General features: G+C 37.2%; 1 non-coding gene across 1 annotated transcript; it reads left to right on the top strand.

The window, feature by feature from the left end:
- Window positions 1–1,910: 1,910 nt before the first annotated feature.
- LOC122123226 lies at window positions 1,911–2,016 on the top strand. The gene has a single exon (XR_006150352.1). It is a non-coding gene; the product is annotated as a U6 spliceosomal RNA (small nuclear RNA).
- Window positions 2,017–7,335: the final 5,319 nt, after the last annotated feature.

Genomic DNA, 7,335 nt, shown 5'->3' with positions numbered 1-7,335 from the left:
ATAGGTTGGGTAGGATGTAAGTAGAGAGAGAGAGAAAAAGAAGACAGGGAAAGGGGAATGAAAAGAGACCAGAAAAAAAAATAGAAACTTAAAAATTAATGTTATTTTAGAGATTAAAAGACCATCTATTTATAGAGGAATATGAATATGTTGAGAGAAAGGGAGGGACATAGAGGAGATGAGAAAAACTTTAAAAAAATGCTTAAAATATTGTATAGGTATAAAGTACTGCTATTAGTGAATTTAAGTCTCAGAGGTTTTGAATTGAGTAATAAGTTTGTGGATTAAGTGTGTACACAATGGGGGATAGGGTCTACTGGTTAACTACGGGTTTATCTGAGGATGTGCAGGACAAGAGTTAAGTCACATAAAGATGAACAAAGAGGAAAAGATGGAAAGGATAGGAAAGTGAGAAGAAAAGATCAGAAGTTCAGTAGAGCTAGAAAAAAAAACAAGAAGATAATTAAGAATGAAAGAAAAAGAGAAAGAAGACAAGAAAAGAAAAGAAAACACACATTCACGTATTCCTAAAATAAAAATTATTAGAGGAGAAAAAAAAAAAGTTAATGGAAAACAATTATTTTTTCAGAAGAGGCAAAAATTAAAGATTAATAAAAGTTTTAGAAAAGCAAAAAAAATTTTTTATATATATATAAGGTAACAAAAAATGAAAAAAAACAAAACAAGAAAAAGAAAAAAAGAAAAGAAGAAGAAGAAAAAAAAAAAGGTCTTTGATTTTTTTTTTTGGGGGGGGGGGAGGGGTGGGAAGAGTCCTGTATCTCCCTTTTGTCTGTAACCAGAGTGTGGTTGGAGTCTCTGGTCAGCTTGAGGTCCTGTGGCTTGATTGGTTTCTTAAGTCAGTTTGTTGGAACAGGCAGGAAAATGCTCTGCTTTACCCAAGATTTTGAGATCCCCCTCCCAGGTTAGTTTACTGGGAGGGTGATCTGCTTTGAGAATCACAAAAGAGGGGGATGCAGTGATGAGGCTAGGTTCTGGGTAGAGTTGAGGCCTTTCAACGAACAGTAGCTTTTCCCTGGGGCTATTTTGTGAAAAAAAACTCACAGCACCCAGCCTGGAGCCATTCTCAGGGTTTCTGTTTTTCAATTGATTGTGGTGGCTGCTAGAGGGAGGGGCAGCCTCTGGCTCTGGCCACCCAGCGAGGAGAGCCACTCCAGTGGCTGGTGCCTGAGCTGGGCGACCCCTCCCTGGATGGAACTGAGTCTGTGAGGTCACCTCGCCGCCAAGTTCCTGTGACCTGCCAAATGACTAGCTCTATTCCAAGGCCTGAGCTGGAGCTAGCCGCTCCTCCGAGCTTTGTCGGTATCCAAGATGGAGATCACCGGTGCTGGGGGGGGAGGGGTGGCCTTCCCTCCTCTGCTCCCAGAGGAGTGAGGAAGTGGGGCTTCTACTCACGCGGAGTCTTGGATCTCGGGTCGTCTCTGGTCTGCAAAGTGCAGGATGAAGTTGTCCGCTCCTTGTCGGTTCTTGCTGGTGTTGAGTAGAATCCGTTCGTCCGCTGCGTCTGGCTCCTTCGTCCTGGACTGCGTCTCAGGTATGCCTCCGCGGCGGTGGTCGCCGCTGCGACCCTGCCGCCGCAGCGGCAGCTGCTCAGATGTGTCTGCTTAGCTTCCCCTCTCTTGACTAACTCTCTGTCCTGTGATGGCACACTTGGTGTGATTCTCTGGCTTGGGACTGTTCACTGGAACTCTGAAACTGTTTTCTATGCAAGAGCTTGTTCAGATTCCAGCTTCTCCTCCGCCATCTTCCCGGAACTCCCTTGACTTTATTCTTAAATGTGTGCTTATGTAAGAAACACATGGTTCTAAAATTTCACAATTCTTTTGAACTTATTTTTGTTGAATTGTCTAGTTTAAGAAAATCAATTACTGTTTATATATAAAAAATGTTTTGTGCTCAATTTGGCTGCACATACACAAAAATTGGAACATACAGAGAAGATTAACATGGTCCCTGCACAAGGATGATACACAAATTAGTGAATCATTCCATATTTTTACAACAACAGATGCTGGAAGGGATATGGCCAGAAGGGAAGCCTACTGCATTCTTGTTGGGAGTGTAAACTTGTTCATCCACTTTGGAAAGCAGTTTGGAGGTTCCTCAAAAGCCTCCACATAGAGCTCCCTATTATACAGCAATCCCACTTTTGGGCATTCTCCCAAATGATCACAAACCAGTCCATACTAAAACTACCAACACAACAATGTTTATTGCTGTGTGGACCTTTCAGTAGTGGCCCGGGCGCCCGCAGGAGAGCCACCTCTGCCCCGGGCAGACGCCAGGCTGGGGCTGGACGTCGGCAGTCCATAGCTAAGATATGGTACCAACCCTGATGCTGCTCAGTAGAAGAATGGATCAAGAAAATGTTCTCTGTGTGTGTGTGTGTGTGTGTGTGTGTGTGTGTGTGTGTGTGTGTGTGTGTGAATGTACACTTACACAACCACTTTGGAAAGCAGTCTGGTGAGTCCTCAGAAAGATAAATATTGACCTTCCTTATGGCCCACTCATAGCACTTCTAGGCATCTATCCTGAACAACAGGTACCAATATTCAAGGACAAATGCACTTCCATGTTTATTGCAGCATTGTTCACAATAGCCAGGATATGAAAACAACCCATATGTCCCACCAGAGATGAATGGATCAAAAAACTGTGGTAACTATACACAACGGAATATTTTCCAGCCATTAGAAAGGACAAAATAATGGCATTAGTAGGGAAATCAATCAAGCTACAGGAAATCATGTTGAGCAAGTTAAGCCAAAAGCAAAGAGACAAATGGCACATGGTCTCCGTGATAAGCGGATGTTAAATCCAAAATGTAAGGTGATATGCCAAAATTAACAACACTTAAGAAACCAAGAACTTCCACTCATCTGGTCGAATCACTACTAAATAACCCCATTCTGCCCGTCATATGTGCACACTGAAGGGAAACCAGGAGGATGACACAGAACTAGAAGGAATCAGGGAAAAACATACAACAGTGGGATCCATCAGCTGCACTGGACATTGACCAAAATGAACTAAGCAACTCAATGTCACTGGAGGGAGGGAGGGAACAAGTGGGAAAGAGGGAACAGCTGGCGCTATGCAATACAAAAGAAATATACATATTTCAAAACAAAAAATTTACGTATGGAAGAAATAACTCTATTGCAAAGCTCATAGAATTGATAAATGTTGTAGACCATAATAGACAATTTGCTCCATCGAAGTTAGAATGTGTTTGTGATTTAAACTAAGCATCACTATCCCACAATATTGTGAAATTTGTGAAATTTGTAACCACTTAATCACAATAAAAACATTTGAAAAAATGATGAAGGTGGAAAAATAAGTTGCTCTAAAAAACAAAAAAGGAAAATGTTCTGTGTGTATTTGTGTGTACACACACACGCACACACATATACTATATATATATATATATATATAGATATATATATATATATATATATATATATATTAATTCTATACCTCCATCAGAAAGAATGACATCGCTCAGTTTGTTAGGAAATGGAAAGACTTGGAAAAAAATTATATTAACTGATGTAAGCCAAGTCCAAAGAAACATAGGTCCCATGGTATCCCTTATTTGCAATAACTAGTATATGTCTGGGATAAGCAGAAAAGTTGAAAGCCTATGTGTATATGACTAGATAAGTTGATGTTAAGCTAAATAACCCCCAAGATAGAGACACAAGTGTTTTTTTTTCTTTCTTGCTGTTGTTTCTCACATATTTATAATGTACGACGTGATTGTTTTTCTTTTTTATACGTTCCTCCCCAACAATATAACCCTGTTTTCACTTTATTTGATGTTGGTGCACCTGCATCTTGAATGCACACTTCTCTAATTTGGGGAGGGAAAGGAAAAAAACAACATGCTTAAATAGGAATTCAGTTTGATCCATTGTATAACAATAGATGCACAAGACATTATTTTGAAAAACGAACTTTACAATTTAGGCTAGGGACATTTGGTGGGGCTTTGAGGAGTGTACTTGTGGAGGTGTAAGGGAAGGAATGGTGGGGGGAAAACAAAGGAGGAGGTAACAATGTTTGATAGGAAATGTACTTATTACTTTGCTCATATAACTATAACCCCTCTGTACAGTATTTTTACAACAAAAATGTATAAAAATGTTTTGAGATGGAAGAGTTTATGACGCCCATTTTACCCATATAATATCATTAACAAAGAATTTAATGCAAAACACTGATATGAAGATATTTTGAAAAAGTGAGTGTGTGTGCATTCCTGCGTGTTGGCATGCTCTGAGTTTGAAATCAGGGCTTCAACATCTCGCTACGTCTTTCTCTCTAGATTGGTGAGTTATTATATGAGCTACATCTCCATTCCTGGCCCTTTGCTATTTCGTTAAAATTTTGAAAAATAATCTCATGAATTTATTTTGTCCTGTTGGCTTCCCAATATTATCCACAGATCTCAGGCTCCTTAGTTGGTATCCCTAGTAGTTAGGATTACAGGTGTGACAAACCAGTACCAGGCTTTCAGAATAATTTTAAAAGTAGAAGAAAATTTACTTCACAGAGGCCTGTTTTATCATCTCCTAGTCTTAAAGCATTTTGGAGTGATTAAATATGAAATTTTTCATTCTTGAATTATTAAAATACAGTAAGTGATGACATTTAAAAGATTTAGTACTTTTTAAAAATGATACTGGAACTATGGGACAGAAGAAATTTGCCTCTCTTTGGACCATAATTTATAAGCACAGCTCTGTGCATGATAACCCAATGTCACCAACACAGTCTGTGTTGAAGACAAAATGTAACAGAAAACAATTACCATGGGCAATAATTGCTATGCTATTATTTCTTGGACAGTATGAATATTGAATTGAGAGTATCAGTGAATGGAGAGACTTTATCTACCTTTTGTGTATTGCTGGAAGACTTTTGAAAATTTGACTCATTTCCTTCCTCACTGTGTGTCTTGGGCCATGCACTTAGTGCCTTTAATTACAATTTTTCCCAACACTAAAATGGTAATAACATTAGCATTATAGCAAATGTTATCTTAAGAATTAAGTGTCCTTAGAATGATCAACTCTTTTCTCATTCTTGTAGAGGCATTATCAGATGAGAGGAACTGTATTTTTTTGTTTGCTTACATCCATTTATTCTTGAGTTTGAAATCTGAACTTCTTAAGACTGAAAGAAACCAAAATTAGACACGCAGGCTTTGGAAAGAGCAATCAATGTAGAATAAATAAAATACATATAGATATGTAAAAGGTCTAACTAAATTGTTATATAGTCTCAAGCATAAACAGAAAATGATTTAAGCAATATCATGTTATTGAAAATTGAAAAATGTTAGGAGTTGCTTAATTTTTTCCTTTTTACTACCTTGAATTAATTATTTTTGTATAGAGAGATTAAAGATGAGATTAACAAGAAAGTTGATTAAAAATGGACAAAAGTTCGAATAGACATGTTTTCCATAAACCCCTCTATATCACCAGTGGGTTTACACAGTTGTGTTTAATACAACTTCTGTGCTGGCTTAATGCTGTGAGAAGAAGTCATTAGAGAAATGTAATTCAAAATTACTATGATACTACTTTATAACTATTATAACTCTTATCAAAAAAAATCAAAGGAACCAGGTGTGGTGGTAAAAGTTTGTAATTCCAAGCATTTAGGGGGTTGGATTTTGGTCTTAAGCCAGTCTAGGGTACTGAAGATAGTAAAAACTTGCCCTTTATTCCCTTTTGAATAAAAGGTAATCGTGTTGGTGAGAGTGTGAAGAAAAAGAAATTTTCTACTCTTGGACAAAATCCAGGTTAGTATTCTCCTTGTAGAAAGTAGTATGCAGTTTTCTAAAGAAATCATACTTGAAATATCATCTGATCCACCAATCATGTGATTATTTCTCTCTGGGTAACTCATAAATATATCTGTAGTTCATTGTTATTCACATTATTCACAACATCAGCCAAGATGTAAATTGAAGTTCAGTGTTCAACGACACTAATAAAGCAACTGTGTTACATGCACAAATATCTTTTTCTGTTTCATCCTTAAAATAACAAGAGACTGCCCCCATTAGCCACAACTTGCAATGACCTGTAAGATATATTCGAAATGAAGAAAAATGTTATGTTCTGATCTTTGTAAACACACACACACACACACACACACACACAAACCATCCTCAAACATTGACAGAATTTTTTTTTTAAAGTAAAGCATTTAGTTCTGGCATTTAGTTCACAATGCATAAGATACTAGATATACATTATGACCAGGTATAGAGTTGTAATGTACAACATGAGGATACAGGGGACAACATTGGTCTTACATAGGAATGAAGTTAAGTAAGTAGGAGTTGTTCTTCCTAGTAGTGGTTACTCTTTTAGTTGTTCTTCCTTCAATAATGGATAAGATGAATGTAATTCTTTAAGTATACCTGCCTATTTGCAGAAATAATAACAAAAAATATAGCAATAATGTTGCACGCTCAACATAGAACAAAATGTCAAATTAAAATACATGAGATTATCATTCATGTAAACTAATTATTACAAACAAAGGAAACCGTGGGACCTATGTGTCTTTAAGTCTGGCTTACTTCACTAATATGATTTTTTCCAAGATCTTCCATTTACTTACAAATGAGGTGGTCACATTCTTTGTGATTGAAGCATAGTTTTCCATGTGTGTTTATCTGTGTGTGTGTGTGTGTGTGTGTGTGTGTGTGTGTGTGTGTGTGTGTGTGAGTGTGTGTGTCATTTTTGGTAAATATTACTGTGATACACAGTAGTAGCTTTACTGTGGCCTTGTTTGTGATCACCTGGTTATATGCCCAGAAGTGTGATTACTGGGTAATAGAGGAGCATTATTGTGTACATCAAGGATAATCTTAGTAGATGAGCAGAATAGTTCAATAGCTATGTACATATGATTGTATAAGGTGATTCTAAGTGAAATGAACTCCAAGACATGTTCTTTGTTGTTGTTGTTCTTAATGTACTGTGATTTCTTTTTATGCTTTTGTGTTTTCCCCACCTATGGTTTATCCCCTGTAGTCACTGCATTTGATTTTGATACCCTGGGTATTTTAAATATGTTGATCTGAACTAGGGAAGGGAAAGAAAAAAAAAAGAAAATGGTGAGACAAAGGACAAAGGGGGAACCTATGCAACAGTGGTAATCACAAGTCAATATGTTGTAAATAATCTTGGGGGGGGCATTGGGAGTGAAGAGAGAGAAAAATAGGGGAAAGGTTAACAAGTTAGAAAAGAAATAAATTAATTACCTTACTTATGTAACTATATCCCACCT

The sequence above is a fragment of the Dipodomys spectabilis genome, unplaced genomic scaffold (genome assembly GCF_019054845.1).
Source record: "Dipodomys spectabilis isolate Male_0828 unplaced genomic scaffold, ASM1905484v1 ptg000226l, whole genome shotgun sequence".
NCBI classification, from domain to species: Eukaryota; Metazoa; Chordata; class Mammalia; order Rodentia; family Heteromyidae; genus Dipodomys; species Dipodomys spectabilis.
Note: the sequence above shows the minus strand (reverse complement) of the source record. Positions and strands in the feature narration are given on the sequence as shown.